This window comes from Bos indicus x Bos taurus, chromosome 14 (assembly GCF_003369695.1).
Source record: "Bos indicus x Bos taurus breed Angus x Brahman F1 hybrid chromosome 14, Bos_hybrid_MaternalHap_v2.0, whole genome shotgun sequence".
Classification (NCBI taxonomy): Eukaryota; Metazoa; Chordata; class Mammalia; order Artiodactyla; family Bovidae; genus Bos; species Bos indicus x Bos taurus.
Window position 1 is genome coordinate 63186459 of NC_040089.1, and position 27310 is coordinate 63213768.

Below are 27310 nucleotides of genomic sequence, written 5' to 3' on the forward strand. Positions count from 1 at the left end.
CCATCCCTTGACTGAGGGTACGTTCACCTGGCTGCTGGTATTCTCAGAACAGGTCAGAAGAGATCCAGAGCAGCCACTGCTCAGTATGCAGTCTCTGTCTTTCCTGTAGGCGCTTTACTCCTGCTCTTCTTTCTGCCGGATGCACAAGCCTCTCTCCTGTATTTCCTACTGTCATTGTAATCCCCTGGCTGCAAGAAGTGGGACAGGGGACCTGAGGATCTAACAAATTCAAACATCTGCACTCACTCAGCTCTCAGCCTCTCGCCTCTGTCTCACTTCTGGGATCCTGCACCCTCTCCTCAGCATCTCTCTCATGACCTCTGGCATCTCCAAGACCCGGCCCAATCTGGTGTTTTATAGAAGAATCTCTTGGGCTGTTTCTATACTGACCTCTAGGATGTCATTAGAGTAGCTTCTGAAGTTCTGTTAAACCAGTTTCCACTCTGCCGTTCATCCCCATCTTCCAGAATTGTGTTGAGATATATCTTGTGCAGATGACTGCACCTCCATCCTCTTTGTCCCTGTGAATTTATCCTCTTACTTTCCTTTACTGTCCTTTTCAGGAGATAATGAACATAAACAAGTATGGGTCAATCTGACATCTTTAATCTGAAGCCATTTCCAAAACCATCCCAAAACTTTTACCAAACTGTTCCAAATTTGTTTGTGCAAACAAAACTAGAATTTATGAGCAAACCTTGCCTTTTTTTGGTCAATGGTGCTCAAGATTCCCTTCTTTCTCACCAATATCTAACAACTCAGCCTTGACTACATTGCTTAGTATGCCCTGTTTGACTACCCACTGCTATATTGTTTGGTTAGATTTATGAAGGAGAAGATCCTCATGAACAATTTAAAATCATCAACCATGAAGTTAACTCTGTTACCCAATTGAAGTTTTTTTTTTTTATTTTTCTTTCTTTTTAAACTTTTAATTTTGTATTAACATTGGGGTATTAACAGTGTTGTGATAGTTTCAGGTGAACAGTGAAGAGACTCAGCCATACGTATACTATTTATTTATTCACTTATTTTTGACTGTGCTGGATCTTCATTGCTGCACAGGATTTTCTCTAGTTGCAGGGGTTGGCTGGGGGCTGTCTACTCTTTGTTGCAGTGCTTGGGCTTCTCACTGCGGTGGCTTCTCTTGTGGAGGAACACAGGCTCCAGGGCACATGGGCTTCAGTAATTCCCGTGTGTGGGCTCAGTAGCTGCGGCTCCTGGGCTCTGGAGTACAGGCTCAAGTTGCTCGGGCTTAGTTGCTTCACGGCATGTGGAATCTTCCGAGACCAGGGATCAAACCCATGTCTCCTGCATTGGCAGGCATATTCTTTACAGTGAGCCACCAAGGAAGCCCCAGGTTACCCAATTGTTTTGATTCTGTTGGCAAAATAGTTCTAAGTGACTATGAAACCTTGCCACACCCAACATGAGAATGTACTTCTCTCTCTTTCTCAAACATCTTTCTCCGTAAACTCTTAAGTGCAGCAGTCGTTCCCAATGTGAGATCCCTGGACAGACCATCGACATCAGATTACCTGGGAGCTTGTGAAAAATGCAAATTCACCAACTCACCCCAGGCCTCGAGAAACTCATGGAGGTGGACAGCAGACTGTGTGTCTAGCAAGTCCTCCAGGTGATTCTGATGCAGGTTAGAGTTTGAAACGCATCAGTACCGAATGCTGACAGGAGGAAGTAGCACCTCAGTAGCCATTGAAAGCCATCATTGTAAATTATGCCGAATTTGGAGTTTTCCAGCAACTTGTAGCAACCGTGGGGTAGGCAGTCAATTTTACCCGTCTGGATTGTTTTATTCCTAATCTAGTGACTGTTTATATAATGGTTGACCATTATTCTCAATTGGAGCAGTTCAAGCTGGTTTTAGAAAAGGCAGAGGAACCAGAAACCAAATTGCCAACATCCGCTGGATCATGGAAAAAGCAAGAGAGTTCCAGAAAAACATCTATTTCTGCTTTATTGACTATGCCAAAGCCTTTGACTGTGTGGATCACAATAAACTGTGGGAAATTCTGAAAGAGATGGGAATACCAGACCACCTGATCTGCCTCTTGAGAAATTTGTATGCAGGTCAGGAAGCAAGAGTTAGAACTGGACATGGAACAACAGACTGGTTCCAAATAGGAAAAGGAGTACGTCAAGGCTGTATATTGTCACCCTGTTTATTTAACTTATATGCAGAGTATATCATGAGAAACACTGGACTGGAAGAAACACAAGCTGGAATCAAGATTGCCGGGAGAAATATCAATAACCTCAGATATGCAGATGACACCACCCTTATGGCAGAAAGTGAAGAGGAGCTAAAAAGCCTCTTGATGAAAGTGAAAGTGGAGAGTGAAAAAGTTGGCTTAAAGCTCAGTGTTCAGAAAACGAAGATCATGGCATCTGGTCCCATCACTTCATGGGAAATAGATGGGGAAACAGTGGAAATAGTGTCAGACTTTATTTTTCTGGGCTCCAAAATCACTGCAGATGGTGACTGCAGCCATGAAATTAAAAGACACTTACTCCTTGGAAGGAAAGTTATGACCAACCTAGATAGCATATTCAAAAGCAGAGACATTACCTTGCCAACAAAGGTTCGTCTAGTCAAGGCTATGGTTTTTCCTGTGGTCATGTAGGGATGTGAGAGTTGGACTGTGAAGAAGGCTGAGCGCTGAAGAATTGATGCCTTTGAACTGTGGTGTTGGAGAAGACTCTTGAGAGTCCCTTGGACTGCAAGGAGATCCAACCAGTCCATTGTGAAGGAGATCAGCCCTGGGATTTCTTTGGAAGGAATGATGCTAAAGCTGAAACTCCAGTACTTTGTCCACCTCATGCGAAGAGTTGACTCATTGTGAAAGACTCTGATGCTGGGAGGGATTGGGGGCAAGAGGAGAAGGGGATGACAGAGGATGAGATGGCTGGATGGCATCACTGACTCGATGGACGTGAGTCTGAGTGAACTCCGGGAGTTGGTGATGGACAGGGAGGCCTGGCGTGCTGCGATTCATGGGGTCGCAAAGAGTCGGACACGAATGAGTGACTGATCTGACCTCATCTGATCTGAGTGCATTTTTTTAAAACAGCGTGTGATCTGCTACATTATTTGTCATACCTTTAGGAATTTCAGCACAGGTTAGTATTTGATGTCATTTTATGTGGCCGCAACAAAGTAAATTCTCATGTAAAAAGCTAGCAATAAGAAAAAGCTAGTGTTTTTAAACTATTCCATTTATGAGATTAAAGTTTTAGTTAAATTTCTAGGGGAGAAAAACTTCTATTATCATTTTAGTGTTTACTTCTGTTATCATTTTAATGGTGATTTTTAGCATCTATTATAATGGCCAATGCCATTTTCCTAAATTAAAACTTTAGTATTTGATACCAAATTGTTACTTTATTATGTCTTTTTTTTCCCTCAGTTGTTTTGGCTCCGCAAAAATCAGTAGATGCTACCCCATAGCCAACTCATCCCCATAGTGCCCTGAGTGAAGACAAGTCTGTTTAGATGTATGATGTATTAAAACCCACTACCTAAGGCTCCAGGGAGTGAGAACAGCCATCAGATGTTAAATCTCTTATAATGAGATGTGGGGAGAAGAATGCCGCTTCTGTGCCATCTGGGCAGAAATACCAAGTTTGTTTTTAAATCGTATGTATATACATATATATAATTTATATATATATGAGATCAGATCAGTCGCTCAGTTGTGTCCGACTGTTTGCGACCCCATGAATCGCAGCACGCCAGGCCTCCCTGTCCATCACCAACTCCCGGAGTTCACTCAGACTCACGTCCATCGAGTCAGTGATGCCATCCAGCCATCTCATCCTCTGTCATCCCCTTCTCCTCCTGCCCCCAATCCCTCCCAGCATCAGAGTCTTTCCCAATGAGTCAACTCTTTGCATGAGGTGGCCAAAGTACTGGAGTTTCAGCTTTAGCATCATTCCTTCCAAAGAAATCCCAGGGCTGATCTCCTTTAGAATGGACTGGTTGGATCTCCTTGCAGTCCAAGGGACTCTCAAGAGTCTTCTCCGACACCACAGTTCAGAAGCATCAATTCTTCAGCACTCAGCCTTCTTCACAGTCCAACTCTCACATCCATACACGACCACAGGAAAAACCATAGCCTTGACTAGACGAACCTTTGTTGGCAAGGTAATGTCTCTGCTTTTGAATATGCTATCTAGGTTGGTCATAACTTTCCTTCCAAGGAGTAAGTGTCTTTTAATTTCATGGCTGCAGTCACCATCTGCAGTGATTTTGGAACCCAGAAAAATAAAGTCTGACACTGTTTCCACTGTTTCCCCATCTATTTCCCATGAAGTGATGGGACCAGATGCCATGATCTTCGTTTTCTGAACACTGAGCTTTAAGCCAACTTTTTCACTCTCCACTTTCACTTTCATCAAGAGGCTTTTTAGCTCCTCTTCACTTTCTGCCATAAGGGTGGTGTCATCTGCATATCTGAGGTTATTGATATTTCTCCCGGCAATCTTGATTCCAGCTTGTGTTTCTTCCAGTCCAGTGTTTCTCCTGATATACTCTGCATATAAGTTAAATAAACAGGGTGACAATATACAGCCTTGACGTACTCCTTTTCCTATTTGGAACCAGTCTGTTGTTCCATGTCCAGTTCTAACTCTTGCTTCCTGACCTGCATACAAATTTCTCAAGAGGCAGATCAGGTGGTCTGGTATTCCCATCTCTTTCAGAATTTCCCACAGTTTATTGTGATCCACACAGTCAAAGGCTTTGGCATAGTCAATAAAGCAGAAATAGATGTTTTTCTGGAACTCTCTTGCTTTTTCCATGATCCAGCGGATGTTGGCAATTTGGTCTCTGGTTCCTCTGCCTTTTCTAAAACCAGCTTGAACATCAGGAAGTTCACAGTTCATGTATTGCTGAAGCCTGGCTGGGAGAATTTTGAGCATTACTTTCCTGGCGTGTGAGATGAGTGCAATTGTGCAGTAGTTTGAGCATTCTTTGGCATTGCCTTTCTTTGGGATTGGAATGAAACCTCATCTTTTCCAGTCCTGTGGCCACTGCTGAGTTTTCCAAATTTGCTGGCATATTGAGTGCAGCACTTTCACAGCATCATCTTTCAGGATTTGAAAGAGCTCAACTGGAATTCCAGCACCTCCACTAGCTTTGTTCGTAGTGATGCTTTCTAAGGCCCGCTTGACTTCACATTCCAGGGTGTCTGGCTCTAGGTCAGTGATCACACCATCGTGATTTTCTGGGCCGTGAAGCTCTTTTATTTATCTATTTGGCTGCATCAGGTCTTAGTTGCAGCACATGGACTTAGTTGCCCCGCAGTATGTAGGATCTTAGTTCCCAGACCAGGGATCGAACCTGTGTCCCCTGCATGGAAGATGGTTTTTAATCACTGGGCCACCAGAGAAGTTCCTAGAAATACCGGGTTTCTAGGAACCCATCAACTGAATCTGCTTTGCTGCTTTTCACCCACTGAATGTCATATACAGAGCCACTAAAGCACATTGAATGTACTGTGGTAGATGACTGGTGGTATCTCCTACATTGCTTCACACTATAAAAATACTGTTTTTTTGTTTGGCTTTTCTCCCCAAGAATTAACCTTGTAAAGAATGAAATGTACCTGGGTGTCTGAATTTGAAATTGACATAGAAATACATAACTTAACCAACTAAGCATTAAATGGCACTTTTTTGGGGCCACTTCTATTTTTCATAGTTGTATGGATATGTATATTTGCATTGACACTGTTTCCACGCAGACTCTGAAACTAGCAGTGTGGACTTCAGCTAGTAGCCTGAAGTAACACATCTCCTTCAGGGAAGTGAAGGTTTCTGTTTCTTGAACTGGTCATTGGTAACTCTTCAACAGAAAGCGTGGTCCTGTTAAAACATACTGCGTTGAATACATATCTTTATCTCTACTTCTTCCTGAAGTCCCATTGATGGAAGAATAAGAGAGGAGATGAGATGGTTCAAGATAACAAAATTTGGAAGGTGGAAAAAAAGTGGAAAGTGACTGGAGGAGTAGAAACTGATTTAGGTGAACTGAGAAAGATGAACCAGAGCATTTGTAGACAGGATCAAGCCTGTTTAGGCTGTAGAACCTCATAAAGACATAGAAAATCAAATTTCTAATTGTCATTGAAGGTGGGAGCAAGTGGAAGGACTGAAACCAGAGGAATGGATTAACATTTTTAATTCAAAGCTGTTAGATTCTGTAGGTCCCCTTACCACCCCCCATCCCACCCCCAGTATAATCAAGCTTCTATCTGTATTAATTTGCTTGTCATTCAGTTACTAAGTCGTGTCAAACTCTTTGTGACCCCATGGACTATAGTATGCCAGGCTCCTCTGCCCTTCACCATCTCCGGGAGTTTGTTCAAACATATGTCCATTGAATCGGTGATACCATCCAACCAGCTCATTCTCTGTCATCACCCCCATCATCCTCCTGCCTTCAGTCTTTTCCAACATCAGGGTCTTTCCCAGTGAGTGAGCCCTTCGCATCAGGTGGCCACAATATTGGAGCTTCAACTTCAGCATCAGTCCTTCCAGTGAATATTCAGTGTAGATTTCTTTTAGGATTGATTGGTTTGATCTTGCAATTCAAGGGACTCTCTAGAGTCTTTTCCAGCACCATAATTTGAAATCATCAATTTTTTGGCACTCAGCCTTCTTTACAGTCCAACTCTCACATCTGTACATGACTACTAGAAAAACCATAGCTTTGACTATACTTTGTTGGCAAAGCTAGGGCTACCATAAAAAATACCACACATCATGTGGATTAAACAAGAGAAATGTATTTTCTCATGGTGCTAGAAGTTCCAGGTTAAGGTTTTGGCAGGGTTGGTTTCATTCTGAAGCCTCTCTTCTTGACTTACAGGTGGCCGTCACTGGCTCTGTCCTCACAGATCCTGTTCACTGTGAACATGCACGTGTCCTAATCTTCTCTTCTAAGGACACTGGTGATGTTGAATTAGGGCCCACACATATGACCCCGTTTTACCTTAACTGCCTTTTTAGAAGCCCTGTCTCCAAATACAGTCACATTCAGAGGTAAGGCCATACCTTGGAGTTATTGGAGGTTTATTCCAGAGCACCTCAATTAAGTGAATATTGAAATAATGCAAGTCACATGAATTCTTTGGTTTCCCAGTACATACAAAAGCTCCGTTTACATTATATTGTAATCTATTAATCGTGCAATGGCATTATGTCTACGAAAACAATGTGCATACTTTTAAGTAAAAAATACTTCATTGAAATCATCCCCTGCACAACAGCATAGGACTAAATAATGGGTTGTCTTTTCTTTTCTTTTTTTTCCTTCCAACATATCTATCCTTTTCCCAGATCAAGATGTACTCCAGAAAAAATAGTTTCATTTTTATGTTGAAATAAGATGTTTTGTACCTTTTATTTTCATGTGCTGCTGCTGCTGCTAAGTCGCTTCAGTCGTGTCTGACTCTGTGCGACCCCATAGATGGCAGCCCACCAGGCTCCCCGTCCCTGGGATTCTCCAGGCAAGAACACTGGAGTGGGTTGCCATTTCCTTCTCCAATGCATGAAAGTGAAAAGTGAAAGTGAAGTCGCTCAGTCGTGTCCGACTGTTCGAGACCCCATGGACTGCAGCCTACCAGGCTCCTCCATCCATGGAATTTTCCAGGCAAGAGTACTGGAGTGGGGTGCCATTGCCTTCTCCGTTTATTTTCATGTAGGATACCACAATTTATTGCTTAAAAAAATGCTTTATTATTAAAATGTTAGCCATCATCTGCACCTTCATTAAGTAATCTTTTTGTTGGTAGAGAATCTTGCCTAGGTATTGATGGCTGCTGACTAATCAGAGTGGTGGTTGCTGAAGGTTTGGGTGGCTATGACAACTTAAAATAAGACAACAGTGAAGTTTGCTGCATCAGTTGACTCTTCCTTTCACAAAGAAATTGCTTGGTAGCATGCAGTACTGTTTAATAGCAAGAACTTCCTTTAAAACTGGAGTCAATCCTCTCAAGTCCTGCTATTGCTTTACCAGTTAAGTTTTTGTCATATTTTAAACCCTTGTCATTTCAACAATCTTCATAGCATCTTCATCAGGGGTAGATTCCATCTCAAGAAATCACTTTCTTTGCTCAACCATAAGAAGCAACTCGGCATTCATGAAAGTTTTATCATGAGATTGCAGCAACTCAGTCACATCTTCAGGTTCTACTTCTGTTTCTGATTCTCTTGCTATTTCCACCACATCTGCGGTTATTTCCTTCACTGAAATCTTTTTTTTTAATTTGTTTTGATCAGAGAATAATTGCTTTACAATGTTGTGTTGGTTTCTGCCATATAACAACATGAATCAGCTATAAATGGCAACCCCCTCCAGTGTTCTTGCCTGGAGAATCCCAGGGACAGAGGAGCCTGGTGGGCTGGCGTCTATGGGGTCACACAGAATCGGACACGACTGAGCGACTTAGCATAGCATACGTATATCCCCTCCCTCTTGAACCTCCCTCCCACCCATCCCCATCCCACCCCTCTAGGTTGTCACAGAGCACCAGGTTGAACTCCCTGTGTTTTATAGCAGCTTCCCACTAGCTGTCCGTTTTACATGTGGTAATGTATGTTTCAATGCTGTTGTCTCAACTCGTCCCACGCTCTCCTTCCCTCACTGTGTACACAAGTCTGTTCTCTGTGTCTGCGTCTCCATTGCTGCCCTCCAAATAGGCCCATCAGTACCATTGTTCTAGATTCCATACATATGCATTAATATGTGATATTTATTTTTCTGACTTCACTCTATAACAGGCTCTAGGTTCATCCATCTCAATTCAACTGGCTGAAATGTATTCCTTTTTATGGCTGAGTAATATTGTATCGTATATGTGTACCACAACTTCTTTATCCATTCATCTGTTAATGAGCATCTAAGTTACTTCCCTGTACTGGCCATGCTGCAATGAATGTTGGGGTACATGTGTGTTTTTGAATTATGGTTTTTCTCAGGGTATATGCTCAGTAGTAGGAGTGCTGGGTCATATGATAGTTTTATTCCTGGTTTTTTAAGGATTCTCCATACTGTTCTTCACAGTGGCTACATCAATTTACATTCCCACCAACAGTATAAGAGGGTTCCATTTTCTCCACATCCTCTCCAGCATTTATTGTTTGTAGATTTTTTGATGATGGCCATTCTGACCATGTGAGGTGGTGATACCTCATTGTAGTTTTGACTTGCATTTCTCTAATAATGAGTGATGTTGAGCATCTGTATGTCTTCTTTAGAGAAATGTCTGTTTGGGTCTTCTGCCCATTTTTGGACTGGGGACTGTTTGTTTTTCTGATACTGAGCTGCATGAGCCTCTTGTATATTTTGGAGATTAATCCTTTGTCAGTTGCTTCATTTGCAATTATTTTCTTCCATTCTGAGGGTTGTCTTTTCATTTTGTTTATAGTTTCCTTTGCTGTGCAGAGGCTTTTAAGTTTAATTAAGTCCCATTTGTTTAGTTTTGTTTTTATTTCCATTACTCTAGGAGGTAGGTCAAAGAAGATCTTGCTGTGATTTATGTCAAAGAGCCTTCCCTGAAATCCTGAATGCCTCAAAGTCATTCATGAGGGTTGGAACCAAACTTTACCCAACTCCTGTTTTTGTTTTTTTAATTAATTAATTTTGTTTCTTGACTGCCCTGGGTCTTTGTTGCTGCTCACAGGCTTTTGTCCGGTTGTGGTGGGCAGGGCATGCTCTTCCCTGTGGTGTGCAGGCTTCTCACGGTGGCTTCCCTTGTTGCAGAGCACAGCCTCCAGGTGTGTGGGCTTCTGTAGTCATGGCACACAGGGTTAGTTGCTCCACAGCATGTGGGATCTTCCCTGACCAGGGATCAAACCCATGTCCCTCCCTTGCATTGGCAGGCGGATTCTTAACCACTGGGTCATCAGAGAAGTCCTTCCTAACTCCTGTTAATATTGATATTTTGACATTTTTTCCATGAGTCACCTCATCTTAATGTTTTTAATGACCATTTTTAATGGCATCTAGAATGACGAATCCTTTCCTGAAGGTTTTTCATTTACTTTGTCCAGATTCATGAAAAGAATCATTGTCTATGGCAGCTTTAGTCTTACACATTGTATTGCTTAATTAGTAAGACTTGAAGGTTGAAATGACTCCTTGATCCATGGGCTGCAAAATGGATATTGTCTTAGGAGGCATGAAACATTCATCTCTTTGTACACCTCCATCAGAGCTCTTAGGTAACCAGGTGCATTTTCAGTGAGCATCAGTATTTTGAAATTAATCTCTTTTTTTCTGAGCAATAGGTCTCAACAGTGGCTTGTGCTGCTGCTGCTAAGTCACTTCAGTCATGTCCGACTCTGTGTGACCCCATAGACGGCAGCCCACCGGGTTCCCCTGTCCATGGGATTTCTAGGCAAGAGTACTGGAGTGGGTTGCCATTGCCTTCTCTGCAACAGTAGCTTAGAACATTCAATTAGCCATGTTGTAAACACGTATGCAATCATACAGGCTCTTTGTTCCATTTATTGAACACAATCAAAGTAGATTTAGGATAGTTCTTAAGGGCCTGAGGATTTTCAGAGTGGTTGATGAGCATTGACTTCAACACCAAGTCACCAGATGTATAAACCTCTTTTATGAGAGTTTGCCTGTCCTTTGAAGCTTTGAGGCCAGTTGTTGACTTCTCTGTAGCTGTGAAAGTTCTAGATGGCATCTTCTTCCAATATAAGAGTTTTTCATCTACATTGAAAGTTTGATGTTTAGTGTAGCCATCTTTGTTAATTATCTTAGCTAGATCTTCTGTATAACTTGCTGCAGCTTCTACATCAGCACTTGTTGCTTCATCTTGCACGTTTATGTAACAGAGACAGCTTCTTTCCTTAAAGCTCACGAAACAGCTCTGCTAGCTTCAGACTTTTCTTCTACAGCTTCCCCACCTCCATCAGCCTTCACAGAATTGAAGAGAATTAGAGCCTTGCTCTGGATGAGGCTTTGGCTTAAGACAATGTGGTGGCTGGTTTGATCTATCTAGATCAATAAACTTGCTTCATATCAGCAATAAGTTTTTCATTTTCTTATCATTTCTGTGTTCACTGGAGTAGCACTTTTAATTTCCTTCAGGAACTTTTTTTTTGCATTTACAACTTAGCTAATTATTTGGCACAAGAGGCCTAGCTTTTGGCTTGACTCAGCTTTCTATATGCCTTTCTCACTGAACTTAATAATTTTCAGCTTTAATTTAAAATGAGACACATGTGATCTGTCCTTTCATTTGGACACTTAGAGGCCACTGTAGGGTTATTAAATGGCCTGATAACAATATTGTTGGGTCTCAAGGAATAGGGGGGCCTGAGAGGGATGGGGGAATGGCCCGTCAATGGAGACATTAGAACACACACAACATTTATCAGTTAAGTTGGCCATCTTATATGGGCACAGTTCATGGTGCCACCATAACAATTACAGTAGTAGCATTGAAGGTCACTTATTGGGCTTCCCTGGCAATTCAGTGGTAAAGAATCCACTTGCCAATGCAGGAAGCATGAATTCAATCCTGGTCTGGGAAGATCCCACATGCCACGGAGCAATCAAGCCCAAGCACCCAACTATTGAACCTGTGCCCCAGAGCCCGGGAAGTGCAACTACTGAGCCCATACCACAGCCACTGAAGCCCATGTGCCTAGAGCCCGTGCTCTGCAATAAGAGAAGCCACTGCTGTGAGAAGCCCATGCACTGCAAGGAAGAGTAGCCTTGGCTCACTGCAACTATCACCAAAGACCCAGCACAGCCAAGTAAATAAATAAAAGTTTTAAAAGAGCACATCGCATATCACTGTAACAAATATAAAAATAATTTAAAAGTTTGAAATATTGCAAAAATCATGAAAATGTGACACAGAGACACAAAGTGGTCAAATGCCATTGGAAAAATGGTGCTAACAGACTTGCTTGATGCAGGGTTGCCACAAACCCTTGGTTTGTTAAAAAAAAAAAAAAAAAAAAACAACAAAACAATGCACATAAAGCACAATAAAGTGAAGTGCAATAAAATGGAGTGTGCCACTGCAGGGTTAGGACCTCAGCCTGTGAATTTAGGTGGGGGGCACAGTTCAGCCCATAACACCATCCCTCCTCATTCCGGCAGGAGACAGAAGTGTATTCTAGACAAACTGAACCAGGAAGACTGCAGACTTGGGTGTACTGAGGGAATCATCAGGACTGAGGCACCGGACCTATAACAGGGAGAGTTTGTGAAGGCCATATGCTAATCAGTGAGATACCATCTCCTGGTTTCCTCCACCCAGCCCAGTGAGCCAGGAACCAAGCTTATCCCACCAGCAGCCACGCCTCCCCTCAAAGCAGGAGATCAGAAGATCTTTCTTTGGATTAATTGTAAGGTCTTAGAGAAAAGATCTGCAGATACTGATGTGGGTGTTTCCCAATCAGGAAGAAAGAGAGAGTGGGGGGAGAAAGAAGAAACAGAAGAAAGAAAAAGGAGGGCGAAAGGAAGGAAGGAAGAAATGAAAGAAAGCAAGGAAGAAAGAAAAAAGAGGGCTATTCTCTAACACATCTCCTTTCAACAAAGTCCATCAGTCAACAAGTCCTACCTTCATACAGAGAGTTTCTAAGGAGCTCTTTCTGCCACACTCTTGAATATAGATAAGAGGTTAGGGGTCAGACATTTGAGAAAAGCCTCCAAAATGAAGACTTGACCAAAATGTAACTAAAAGAGTGATTTTAAGAAAAACAGATGGTACAAAGATGGAATAAAGATTATATAATTAAAATATGAGAAAACATTGCCTCCATGAAATAAGAACAGCTACTATTTATTTTTTAAAAATTTTTAATGAAATGCTTCATGAATTTGCTTGTCATCCTTGCACACTTGCCATGCTCATCTTCTCTATATTGTTCCAATTTTAGTATATGTGCTGCCGAAGTGAGCACCAGCATACTATTTAAAAGCAATGAAACAACCATCAGGGAGTCAAAAAGGGCTCATAGACATTAAAATATCAATATGAAAGCCAAAAAGAGGCTAAAAAGAAAGCATAAAAAGAGCCTTCCACGGTATATTTGAAGTTAGAATCTAGGAAATCTCCCATACAGTAGAAAAAAAGACAACAAAATAGAGAGTGAAAGAGAAAAAAAATTAACAATTGTAAGATCAGGCAGGTAGATCTCATACATGACTAAGAGGTATTGCAGAAAAAGAGAATGGAAAAATGTTGGGAAGAAAATTATCAGAAAAAAGATAAAATATGATTTTTAAATAGCTCAAGTATTTTAAGTCTTCTAATTGGCATGACCCACACAGTGGTCAGCACAGTGGGTTCTAAATGAAGTAAATTGAAGCAATTCTCATAAAATGTCTGGGCTGATCTTTCTAGCCCAGAGAAATGAAAATAAAATGAAGCAAGCAAAGAGCAAACTGCTCAGGCACAAAGGATCAAGAATAAGAAAAAAAGAAAGAAAGGGGAAGAAATAGGAGTCCCTGGTGGACTAGTGGTTAGGATTTCTGGCTTTCGCGGCCTGCTGTGGCCCTAGTCGATAAACTAGATCCCACAAGCTGTGGGGCATGGCCAAAAAAAAAAAGAAGAATCAGAATATATTATCTCATTCAACAATACTGCCAGCTTCAAGATATTAGGGGGGACAAAAACCTTTAAATGCTAAATTATATGCCTAGACAAGTTATCAGTGAAGTATGAAAGTAGAATAAAATTCAATTCCAGAAGCTCAAGTTCTAAAACCTTGCATCCTTTCTCAAAAAGATACTAGACAATGTGCTCTATTAAGACATGGGAGAACAGAAAGAACCAAGAAAGAGATAGTCTTAAGATTCAGGAAAGAGGGGAGGCAACAGAAGAGAAAGTTAGAGGGATGGCAGAAAATGATAATGGCTTAACAGGCTTAGAGAGCAACTAAATTCTCTCATCCAACAGAGGTTTTGGGGTGGGGTTGAAGGGTTGAACCCAACAATTAAGTTTAACATGATGGAAAATTATATTGAGATGGTGTTTGAGGGTATGAAAAGTATTAGGAATAGGTACAGAGAAAGCTTAACAAATATTTAGCATTCAGTAATTCTGGGGGAAATTACACAAGACTGGAAATATAATCAAATTAATCTTACTACATACTTGGTTCAACAGTGAATAATATTCATATGATCTTCATAATAGAATTACTGAATGATAATTTACTAAAACTGGTGATAAACCTCAACTGGAAGATGAAAGAAGGAAGATACTGGTATTAGGTGGGTGATGACGATGTGGGAAATTGTGAGTTAAATTACCATGTGCGTGTGTGAGTGCTTTGTCACTCAGTCATGTCTGGCTCATTGCGATCCCATGGACTGCGGCCCACCAGGCTCCACTGTCTGTGGGATTTTCCAGGCAAGAATGCTGGAGTAGGCTGCCATGCCCTCCTCCAGGGGATCTTCCCAACCCAGGGACTGAACCCACTTCTTTTACATCTTCTGCATTGGTGGGTGGGTTCTTTACCACTAGTGTCACCTGGGAAGCTCAAAATAGTCATCTTCTGTAACAGAAAGTCAATACCTATTGCCCAAAATTCATAAATCAGAAAGTAGCAACTAAACATCAATTAGAAATGCTTTTGGCTGCTAGTAATATCAAGGCTGATTAACAGTAGTTTAGAAGGATGGGATTTAGTTTTCCTCATTAAAAAAAAAAAAAAAAAAAAGCTCTGAAAGTTAGCATTGGTCCCAACACTCAGTTGTGGTATCTCTGAGCGTCTCTTGGCCTTTTTCATATGGATACAAGATGACCCCTTCAACATTAGCTGTTACATCTATGCTTAAGACAGTAAGGAGGAGGAGAGGATGGTGCTTACCTCAACTAAGTCATTCATGAAGAAAGAAATGCCAGCACTGAAGAAGCCTCCTATATGCCTCTATCTCATTGGCCAGACCTGGGTCACAGAATTGTGTTCTGGTTGGCCATTCAGCATACTACTTAGAAATATAGAAGTGAATGCTAGAATTTGAAAAAGAAAGCTCAAATAATGAAAAAGAGTTGCCCCTGAGGAGTGGGATTGGAAAGTGGGGAGGAGCGAGGCATGGACTGATATTTTTCGATGATATTAATGTGTATCATTTTCAATATTATTACTCAAGGTAATTATTTGACTTTTAAAATTACATATAGTTTATACACATTGTAGTTTACATCCACAAATATACAACTTTGGTCAAATAAAATTAAATTAAAAAATAAAAGTACAATTGCAAATATATCATATTCCCTCTTTCCCAGGGTCTTTGCATTTGCTGTTCTGTATCCCTAAATCTCTTGGTTTCTTTAATCCCTCATCCAACTAGCTCCTAACCTTCCTTCAGATAGTGCTGTATCATCTCATCCCCAGAGAAGCATCCTCTACTCTCCCAGATCATGTATAGGTATATTGGGAAGATACATTTCTCCATGATTTATTAATCCAGGAACATGTTCCTCTTTTTTGAAAACACTTGTCACAGTTGTGATTTCATATTTACTTGCACAGTGTCTGATCCCTGGCCGTCACCTTCCACTAGACTCTGAGCTTCAGGAGGGCAGAGATGATATCTGTTACTGGCTCTTCATTGTCTCCCCAGCACTTAACACCATTGCTGGCATTTGGTCAGCAGTTTCATAACTCAGAGTTCTGAGTCAGTGTCTTGGCACTCATCTGCCTCTCACAGTAGAAACTTTCATGTTCTTACACAACCAAGTTTAAAAGCAGGAAGAAGGTAGATAGAGCACGTACTTTAGGGATGAAAATCTTTCCCAGAAGCCCCCATCAGACTTCACCTTGTATCTCATTGGCCAGAACTGGGTCACGTGATCTGTACAAATCAGGAGCTGGATCCATCTTTCATGAGATCAAGAAATCTCCACTCAATATTTGAATAGATCTGGGTTATCTTAACAAGAAAGTAGTGGGAGACTGCCACTGAGTTAAAAATAAGTGTCAATAGAGATAACACAGAATTGATAGCTTCATAATACAGATGATAAATTTGACCTTCGTTTTGGATAATGTAAGTAACAGATCTGGGATTCAAATCTTTATCTGCCTTATTCTAAAGTCTGTATCATGATACCTCCTAGCTTTAAATGTAAAGTTCTTCCTGATTCAAGATGTGGTAGATTTAGTCAGGAATGGCTTCATAGAAGAAAAATATCTTAGGCATGGTCTTGAAAGAAATAACACAAATTGAGTTGATAGAGTGAATGAGAGGAAAGTTGTTAGTTATATTAACCACTCTCTTGGACTTGCTTGGAGGTCCAGTGGTTAAGAATCCACCTTACAATGCAAGGGACATGGGTTTGATCCCTCATCAGGGAACTAATATCCCACATACCACAGGGCAACTAGCTCAGTGCTCCCCAACTCGTGAACCCATGCAACAATGAAGACCTACTGCAGCCCAGAAAACCCCCACAAAAAACACCCTTTTCATTTTCACTTTTATATTAAACTGCTTTTCATGTATCCCATTGATCATCAGAGCAATGCTCTCTATTTTGGGAATTATTATTGCTTTGATGGTCTAAATGAACTATAAATAAACTGAGATGAGAAGACATTTACCCCGGGGGAAATGTCACAGTGAGAACCCAGAGACCATGGCTGGGCTACAGGAGGACAGAATGTTCTGAGATTTTTAATGAGGCATGCTCGTTGTTGATGCCTCAAAGTACTCTTAAAAATGTCTCAACCTGGAAAACATATTCAAATAACCTAATATCATGGAACTGCTGCTTTCCTGCTTGATAACCTTCAGCAGTTCCTCAGTGCACACAGGGCAACCTCATCTAGGAATTAAGATGTTACCCGGTCTAACTCCAGTCGCTCCGATTCATCCCAACTGGTCTTCTGCACTCAGAGACCTGAGTTGAATGTGGCCGGATGTGGAGTGTGCAGCGCGACATGTAGGAGGGAGCTGTCTTTGTCCAAGATTTGTGACCATCCCCCCACCATAATCACAAGTGTAAGCAGAGCCACAAAGCGTGCATGAAATTGGAAGATAGAACCAAAAATACCAGAGAGGGTATTTGGAAGGACCTTAAAGCTTAAGTGAGTGAGCCAAAGCGTTAAAGTGTTAGTAACTCAGTCATATCCGACTCTTTGTAATCCGGTTGACTGTAGCCCACCAGGCTCCTCTGTCCATGGAATTCTCCAGGAAAGAATACTGGAGTGGGTAGCCATTCCCTTCTCCAGGGGATCCTTCTGACCCAGGATTTGCCAGAAAGACAGCCCTATATAGTGTTGCCCAATTTAGAACTGTACATGGGTCAAACATGGGTCTCCCACATTACAGGCAGTTTCTTTACCATCTGAGCCACCAGGGAAGCCTTAGGAGAGCTCAAAACTAGTACATGATCTAGGACATCAAGCCAAGAGATATGAGTGAGTGGTTGCCCATTGGGAGCATTGAGATTTGGACAGCAAAAACTCTAGGGCAGTCGTCTATGGGGACAGACGACTTTTGCTGCTGGGGACAATTTGCTTTTATTACCCTGGTCTTGGTACAGCCCCTTCCCTCCCCTGCATCACATGTTGTCAGTTCTTCCAGGGGGTCTGGCCAAAAGCCTTGACCTTTTCCAAGGTACTCTGGAGATAGCAGACAGTCCTCTATGGCACATGCTGGTCCACGTACTTCCCAGTATACTAAGTTCTGGAGACAACCAGACCATAGAACATTTCTAACTGCACTTTTCCCATCTCTTGTTGCAGGACTTAACAGCAGAAACATGCACAAGGAGAGGAGAAGGAAGAGGCTAAATCTAAGTGGTCCAACCCAGTGAGAAGGGTCTCATCATGGGCTCGGGCATTGCATGCAGAAGCCATATGAGGAGGCCATGATTGGTCTCTAAGCAGCAGTTTTCCAGACTGAAAGACAGAAGATTTGCCACAAAGACAGCCCTATAGTGTTGCCCAATTTAGATATACTCCCTGATTCTCAGGGCCAGTTTCTTGAAATTCTCTGAGTGGCCTGTACATAGCTCCTTCTGGTTCCTGTGGGATTTTAGTTATTAGAAATGCCCTAGGGCCTTGCTCGGAGAAGGCAATGGCACCCCACTCCAGTACTCTTGCCTGGAAAATCCCATGGATGGAGGAGCGTGGTAGGCTGCAGTCCATGGGGTCGCTAAGAGTCGGACGCGACTGAGCGACTTCCCTTTCACTTTTCACTTGCATGCATTGGAGAAGGAAATGGCAACCCACTCCAGTGTTCTTGGCTGGAGAATCCCAGGGACGGGGGAGCCTGGTGGGCTGCCGTCTATGGGGTCACACAGAGTCGGACACGACTGAAGCGACTTAGCAGCAACAGCAGCAGGGCCTTGCTCACTTAAGTATAGCCACAGATCAGCAATTTTGGAATAGCCTGGAAGCTGGTTAGAAATATGGAACCTCAAGCCTCCTAAATTAGACCTATATTTTAATAGGATTTATATGCACATTAAAGGGTTAAGAAGCAGTTTTCTAGAGTTTGGCGATACAGTCACGAGAGGAAGCCGCATCTCCTGGAGGTTCAGAACAAAGAAGCACAATGGATGACTGTGGGTAGACTTAACCAGTGGGCCAGTTGTGCTGTTATAGCAGAAATTCCTCAGAACTCACTTGGGTTGTCAATGGATGAAACTGATGTGATGAACCGGTTCTAGGAAGTTTTAGAACGAGCTATCAGGTTGGTCACCCCCTAAAGCCACTGAATGGTCTTAGCATCATTAAAAGCAAAACAACCAGACACTACAGGCTTTCTGAGGTATTCCATGAAAAAGCCTGTGGCATCACCTATTGCCTAAAAAAATGAAGCAACCTAATCAAGCCTCTGGAAACAAGGAAGAGAGGGAAGCAAGTTGAATGACTCCAAAGGAGCCATACTAACATATGTAGAATGTTGGGAAGGCTGTGGGAAACAGACTTAGTTACTGCAACAGGTCAATGTCTTGTGGGGTGGGGAGAAATCTACATTAAAATGGGTATAAAAGACAAACCACTAAACGTAATTTGTGGACCTGGTTTGGATCTTGATTTAGACAAGAAACATGTTTAAGAAAATGTATGTGGTAATACAGAGATGCACATTGACATCATGGGCTCGGGCATCGGATACAGAAGCATATGAAGGAGGCCATGATTGGTCTCTAAGTCGTAGTTTTCCAGACAGGAAAACAGAAGATTTACCAGAAAGACGGCCTCATAGCATTGCCCAATTTAGATGTCTGAAATGTCTGAAGCTGGCTTGAAAGGAAAGAATTCAACAGAAGGGAGAAAAAGAGTAGATAAAGTAAATGTGGCAAATTTTTTCATAATTACTGAATTTGGGTGAATGGGTCTATGAGGATTTGTTGTATTGTTCTCTCTACTTGCTGTGTGAGTTTAATTTTTTTATACCCCAAAAAATGTTTTTGAAAGCAACAAAATCCAGAGCTCAGTGTCCACATTCATTTGACCGTGATACTACAGGGAAGGGAGTGGACGGATAGAAGTGAGTATGGAGGGCTTCAGACAAGGCTTTCAAGAACCTGAATGTGGAACCATCTGGCTTCTCCATCCTTCACTGGCTCCTGCCTGGGTGGGAGAGAGCATGGGAAGTATATGTGTTATGTGTGTTTGTGTGTGTGTGTGTGTGTGCGTGCACTGAGGGAGGCACTCAGTTTTAAATATGACATTTAAGCAAAATGATATGATTCTTCCCTGGGAGCTGGTGAGGACCAAGCTGAGGGTGAAGTTCCCAAGGACCAAGTTTGGAGTAGGGAAGTTCTTTCCGAAAATATCAGGTGATGCCCAAACCAAGAAAGCAAAAGGAGCAGAAACTGTACAAGAAGCAAGGTGCCCCAAAGCCATGTAGGTCCCCAGAAACAAAAGAGTCTCAGGAATTATCAGGGACAGTTTTATGGTAAGGCTTTGGACTGAGAGATAGAATGAGCACGTAAGACTTGGAGGTAACAGAACCAGTCCACTGGGAGTCTCTTAGAAGTCAGTCTCAAACCTGGATGTCCATAGAATCTCCATAAGAGGCTGTCACGAATGCACATTTCCTGACCTGACTTCTAACTTAATGACTTAGAATGCCCAGGGGTGAGGCTCAGGAATCTGTATTTGCAACACGCCCTTCCGTATGCCCAGGGATTTTTTTTACAACAGGAAAGCAGTGGTACCAAGACCACAGGCCTGAGGAACGATCAGGTTGCCTTTAGGAATCTACCACTTATTGGGCCAGCTGGTGCATGGCTCCTGTATGGCTCATCCCAGCTCTAATGGCCAAGAGCAAAAAGACATCAATTTACCAAAAAGACCTCAGCTTACTCAGTCTAAGACTTCCTTTCATTGACTATGTGCCCCAGGCAAAGTGCTCTGCACATTGTATCTTAAATACTCATTGCATTTTCCAGCTGGTATTTAAAGCAATTTAATTACTTAAGACTGCTGTAGGAATAAAGAGAGATGAAGAAAGGTGAGCACTCTTTATCATAAGGATTTTAGAGAAATAGAGTTCTTTGGCTTCTACCAGAATCATAAATTGTCCAGAAGGAGGGACCCACAGAAATTATCCTGGAATCCCAGATTTAATCTTGCATTTCTCATTCTATCTCTAGCTGCCACATACTTTCTGTAGCACTGGTGGCTTGAAGTCAAAACTGCCTGTGATTTTGTGACATGTAAGGCATTCAGTTCAGCTCAGTGGCTCAGTCATGTCCGACTCTTGGAGACCCCATGGGCTGCAACAGACCAGGCTTCCCTGTCCATCACCAACTTCCAGAGCTCACTTAAACTCATGTCCATCAAGTCAGTGATGCCATCCAACCATCTCATCCTCTGTCATCCCCTTCTCCTCCTGCCTTCAATCTTTCTCAGCATCAGGGTCTTTTCAAATGAGTCAGTTCTTCGCATCAGATGGCCAAAGTTTTGGAGTTTCAGCTTCAGCTTCAGCATCAGTCCTTCCAGTGAATATTCAGGACTGATTTCCTTTACGATGGACTAGTTGGATCTCCTTGCAGTCCAAGGGTCTCTCAAGAGTCTTCTCTAACACCAGAGTTCAAAAGCATCAGTTCTTCGGGGCTCAGCTTTCTTTATGGTCCAACTCTCACATCCATACATGACTAATGAAAAATCCATAGCTTTGACTATATGGACCTTTGTTGGCAAAGTAATGTCCCTGCTTTTTAATATGCTGTCTAGTTTGTCTTAGCTTTTCTTCCAAGGAGCAAATGTCTTTTAATTTCATGGCTGTGGTCACTATCTGCAGTAATTTTGGTGTCCAAGAAAATCAAGTCTGTCACTGTTTCCATTGCTACCCCATCTATTTGCCATGAACTGATGGGACCAGATGATATGATCTTAGTTTTTTGAAAGTTGAGTTTTAAGCCAGCTTTTTCATTCTCCTCTTTCACTTTCATCAAGAGACACTTTAGTTCCTCTTCACTTTCTGCCTTAAGGGTGGTGTCATCTGCATATCTGAGATTATTGATATTTCTCCCAGCAATCTTGATTTCAGCTTGTGCTTCATCCAGCCTGGCATTTCACATGATGTACTCTGCTGCTGCTGCTGCTGCTGCTGCTGCTAAGTCACTTCAGTCGTGTCTGACTCTGTGCGACCCCAGAGACGGCAGCCCACATAGAAGTTAAATAAGCAGGGTGATAATATACAGCCTTGACATACTCTTTTTCCTGTTTGGAACCAGTCTGTTGTTCCATGTCCGGTTCTAACTATTACTTCTTTACCTGCATACAGATTTCTTAGGAGGGAGGTAAGGTGGTCTGGTATTTTATACTCCAAAAATCTTGAAGAATTTTCCACAGTTTGTTGAGATCCATGGAGTCAAAGGCTTCAGTCAATGAAGCAGAAGTGTAAGGCATTAGTCATTAAGTAATCCTTTGCTTTACAAGTGCCTTTATCATTTCAACGACTCATAATAAAGTGAAAATTTTAGGAGCTCTGCTTGTATTTTTGAATATGTAAACTTTTTTAAAATGGAATAATGATATATTTGGTATCTACTGCTGTGTAACAGGGTTTCCCCAGTGGCTCAGTGGTTAAGAATCTGCCTGCAATGAAGGAGTTACAGGAGATGCAGGTTGGATCCCTGGATGGGGAAGATCCCCTGGAGGAGGGCATGGCAACCCACTCCAGTATTCTTGCCAGGAAAATTCTACGGACAGAGGAACCTGGGAGGGGGCTACAGTCCATGGGGGTACAAAGAGTCGGACACGACTGAAGCGACTTAGCACACATGCACCCTGTGTGACAATCTACCCCAAAATTTAGCAACTTGAAACAACAAAAACTTATTGTCTCACTTGGTTTTTGAGAGTCAGGAATGTGGCAGCAGCTCTGCTGGGTGGTTCTGGCTGTGGTCTCTTATGAGGCTGTGGTCTCTTATGAGGTTGTGGTCAAGCCATCAGCCAGGTCCGCAGTCACCTGAAGGCCAGAGGATCTCTTCCCGCGTTCACTCACACACTTGTTTCGTGGACTGTTGGATAAAGGGCTCAGCTACTTGCCATGTGAATCTCTCCACAAAGATGTGTGAGTATCCTTCAGAAATGACTGCTGGCTTCCCCAAGAACAAGTGAGAAAGAGAAAGAGAGGGAGATCGTGGTATCTTTTATAACTTAATTTTGAAGGTCACATTCCATCTTTTCTGCTGCATTCTATGAGTCACACAAACCAATCTTGGTGCGATGTGGGAGGGAATTATGCCAAGGTGTAAATATCAGGAGGCGAGAGTTTTGGGGGCCATCTTGGAGACTGCCTACTGCATATGGGTGGGTTTTAAAGCTTACAAAAAATTATTTAAAAAAGAACTTGAAAAATGAATAGACTCACACATCTTCATTTATGACAAAATTATATACAGTGTAGTGGGAACAGGACAGTCTTTTTAGTAAGGGACTCTAGGCCAATAGGATGTCCAGATGAAGGAGGAAGGGAAGTGGAAAGGAAAGGAAGCAAAGAAGGACTTGACCCCTACCTCACACACAAGAAGTTAATTCCAAGTGGATTATAGTTTTAAATATTAAATGTAAAACAATAAACCTTCCAGAAGCAGATAACAGAAAAATATCGGCATGACCTTGGAGTGTGTGTGTTAGTTATTCAGTTGTGTCCGACTCTTCGCGACCCCATGGACTATAGCCCAGCAGGCTCCTCTGTCCACGGAATTCTCCAGGCAAGAATACTGGAGTGGGTTGCCATGTGCTTTTCCAGGGGATCTTCCTGACCCGGGGACAGAACCTGCCTCTCCAGCATTGCAGGCGAATGGATAATTTACCATCTGAGACACCAGGGAAGCCTGACCTTGGAGTAGGCCACAAAAAAAAAAAAAAAAAAGAGAGAGAGAAAGAAGGAAAGAATACAGACTTATACAAACCCATAAGAAAAAATAATGCAATTGGATATGACCCAATAAACTTGGGTAAGCAATTTTTCAAAATTGGTATTCAAATAATCACTTAAGAGAAATGTACTCAAAAACATATTTTTAATACAATTTATTGAAACAAAAGTCTTATTAAAATAGTATACCTGTGTGAAAACATTGTGTAACATGTAAATGTGTATAATGTGTACACATCCTCTCAGAAAGGCCACTCAGTTTTAGAGGAGAGCATAACATGTTCTACATGTTTCTCATAAAAAGTAGTTTTCAGGCTTTCCCTGGCAGTCCAGTGGTTGAGCCCATTCCGCCAATGCTGGGGGTGTAGGTTCCATCCCTGGTTTGGGAACTAAGATCCCACATGCCACACAGAGTGGACAAAAAATTAAAAAAAAAAAAGTAGTACTCTTCATTTGGGGCTCTTTAATGATTACATTTTCTCCACAGCAAATGAAATGCTGTTTTGTTTTTTCCGGTGGCTGAATTTCATCCCAGATATTCTGCCTTTCTGGTTAGTCACTGCAGCCCTTGGTTCAGCTGTTTAGCCATGTCCCGCAGTGACTAGAATTTACCAAGTACACACTGATCTCCAGAATCTGAAACTCCAGCTGAACTTCTCTGGTTTCCAATGGAAACAGTGAGAATGGACAGGTTGGAAGGAAGGACAAATTAAGGGAAAGAAAACCTTCGAGTGGATATGGTCAGCTTGGAATCTCAGAGAAAGCACTGGGGAGTCACCTGCAGCTTTGGCTGCTGCTGCTGCTAAGTCGCTTCAGTCGTGTCCGACTCTGTGCCACCCCATAGACGGCAGCTGCCCCAGGCTAAAAGCAAACTAGGTGTTTAGCCAGGATCATCCCACCATCCCCACCTGCTCTGTCCCCTGTTCCAAGCGTCTCAGTCCTTACAAAGAAAGACAGCCCGTTCCTAAGAGGGGCCCAGTCCTCCCCAAACAGATCTCACAACACAGGTAGTCGGCTATGTCCAACCACCTTAGAAGCTCCCTGTGGCTTCTGATAATAATCAAACTGGCAGCCCCGATGGGATTATGGAGGATTCTGCCAAAAAATGTATTTTGTGGATATGCTCAGTGATTCTTTTTAAAATTGAGGTAGTATTTTTTTTTTTTTTTGGTGAAATTTAATGTAAAAATCTTATTTCAGCTTCTTTTTGAAAATCAGATGACCTGGCAGCCCTGGGCCCACATGCATTAATGGCTTTAAGCAAAGATCGTTGCCTCCTGTTTACTCATGTTCTGCATCTCGGCAATCCTGGGCTGAGTGTCAGCTGTCATTTCTAATCATTCTTCCACTATTTTTCTAATATTGTTTTGCTCCTATGCCTTTATCGTAAGTTGGGGGAAATTTTAGACTGAGAAGACCACTGATTTTCAGAAAAGTATTGAGTCTATTTCTCTATGGAAATAAAAAATATTGTCTATTATGTAAAGAAAGATTGAGACTTCCCTGGCTGTGCAATGTGTAAAGCTCCATGCTTCCAATTCAGGGGGCACCAGTTCAATCCCAGGTTGGGGAACTAAGATCCCACGGCAATAATAATAATAATAATGACTATATCTGTGAGAGAGTTTCCCTGGAAGCTCAGCTGGTAAAGAATCCTCCTGCAATGCAGGATACCCCAGTTTGATTCCTGGGTCTGGAAGACCCTGGAAAAGGGATGGCTTACCCACTCCAGTATTCTTGGTCTTTCCTGGTGGCTCAGCTGGTGAAGAATCCGCCTGCAATGTGGGAGACCTGGGTTCGATCCTTAGGTTGCGAAGATCCCCTGGAGCAGGGAAAGGCTTCCGGCTCCAGTATTCTGGCCTGGAGAATTCTATATAGTCTATGGGGTTGCACAGAGTTGGACACAAATGAGCGACTTTCACTTTCATGACTGTGAGAACAAAGAGATGATTGCTAGAGAGAAGAGATGTGGGAAGGTGTTGGAGGGGAAGAATTAGGTGAGAAAGATTAAGGCATGCAACCCCCCAGTTGCAAAATAAATTAGCCATGGGTATGAAATGTACACTGTGGATTATATAGTCAATAATTATATGCTATCTTTGAATGATGACAGGTGACAACTAGACTTATCATGGTCATCATTTTGAAAAGTATAGAAAAATTCAATCACTGTCCTGTGCCAGAAACTAACAAAATACAGGTCAATTATACTTCAACAAACTCATAGAAAAAGAGATCAGATTTGGGGTACCAGATGTGGGGTTGGAGGAGAGGGAATTGATGAAGGCAATCCAAAGGTACACATTTCCAGTTATAGGATAAATAAGTACTGGGGGTATAATGTACATGACAAATGCAATTAACACTGCTGCATGCATGCTAAATCACTTCAGTCCTGTCCAACTCTGCGACTCTATGGACTGTAGCCCACCAGGCTCCTCTTCCATGGGATTCTCCAGGCAAGAACACTGGAGTGGGTTTCCATGCCCTCCTCTAACACTGCTATATATTACATGTAAAAATAATTGAGAGTAAATCTTGAGTTCTCATCACAGGAATATTCTTCTATTTCTTTAATGTTGTATCTATATGAGATGATGGACGTTCACTAAACTTCTTGTGATAATCATTTCATGAGGTATGTGAATCAAATCATTATGCTGTACACCTGAAACTTAGTGTTATATGACAATTATATCTCAGTAAAACTGGAAGAAAAAAAAGAATGACACTCTCTGAAAAACGTTAATAACTGTCATAAATAAACATAATAAGAGCTAGGATAAATGAGATGATAAAGGATGATAATGCTATCAAACTGAAAAAGAAGATGAACAGGTCAAAGAATTTGTTTTTACATGTGAATAAAGTCAGTGAAGTTGCTGCAAAATACTATTATGAATTTGATGTCAGGACTTTTAAACCTTTTACAGATGATGGTTTTATAAAAGCATCTCTAGAACATAGCAAACTATATCTTCCCTTACTAGCAGCTAGGAAACACTGGAACTCAGCATGTATAAGATAGCACTGGGAAAATTGGAGGAACTGTTTGTTGAGGTCTCAAAGAGATCCCCATTAAATTACACTCCTTTTTTTCACCTAGGTTCTAAACAAGATGAAACACAAAATAAAGATTAAAGATGGAGGCCGAATGTCATCCCTCCTACTGAGAGAGGTACACACGAGGTTGTGACTTAGTGGAAGAATGAAATTGGGCCTGCACCCTGAGTTGAGTTCTGGTCCCCACCTGGTCGCAGGCCTGCAAAATGCCCCGTGGAAGAGCAAAGAAAGCCAGTGCTGCCCACAGTACTGTTCAAGGGGATGAAAGACATCAAGAAGCTGAAATAACATGTTTAGTTAACCTCCCCAAATTTTCAAATCAGGTAAGTCACTCTAAAATCACTAAAGGTGTGTCCTAGGGACAAGAGCACAGGTCTAAACAATGCCTCTCAATTAGCTCTACCATGACATTAGTGAGATCTTAGATGGGACCCTAGAATTTTTAGACATGGCAACAGAGGGGTCTTTGGTTTGGTTTGTTTGGTTGTTTTTTTTTCTTTTTTTTCTTTGGCCTTATAACATGGCATGCAGGATCATAGTTCCTCAACCAGGGATGGAACCTTGGTCACCTGCTTTGGAAGCACAGAGTCTTAACCACTGGACCACCAGGGGAGCCCAGACATGGCAACTCTGACAGGAAAAGACTTTGTCCAGTGTTAAGTCTACACCAGTAAAACTCATAAAGTGTGACCTCTGATGGTGCTCGTGTGAGGGACAGGACAATGTTAGGCTTGCTTCAGATCTTCCTGTATGATAGTAACATGTTTTCTGTTCATGGAACACGCTGATGGAAGCTGTTGAACTGCAGTACGATGTGTCTACCAAAGTGTCATGTGCCAATATTAGAATATCTAATTCTGTGAGTCTCTTGGGAGTAGTTATCCT

General features: G+C 42.0%; 1 long non-coding RNA gene and 2 other non-coding genes across 3 annotated transcripts in view; 1 reads left to right on the forward strand and 2 right to left on the reverse strand.

Annotated features, from left to right (window-relative positions):
• The window catches only part of LOC113904366, a 41845-nt gene that overhangs the window by 2812 nt on the left and 11723 nt on the right, over nt 1-27310 (forward strand). The window contains exons 2-3 of the long non-coding RNA XR_003514496.1: nt 17758-18581; nt 26469-26748. This is a non-coding gene — a long non-coding RNA (uncharacterized LOC113904366). The remainder of the gene's footprint in view (nt 1-17757; nt 18582-26468; nt 26749-27310) is intronic.
• On the reverse strand, nt 3424-3568 carry LOC113904512. Its single transcript, XR_003514535.1, has one exon. It is a non-coding gene; the product is annotated as a small nucleolar RNA SNORA79 (small nucleolar RNA).
• Nucleotides 12846-12957, reverse strand: LOC113904536. The gene has a single exon (XR_003514556.1). It is a non-coding gene; the product is annotated as a U6 spliceosomal RNA (small nuclear RNA).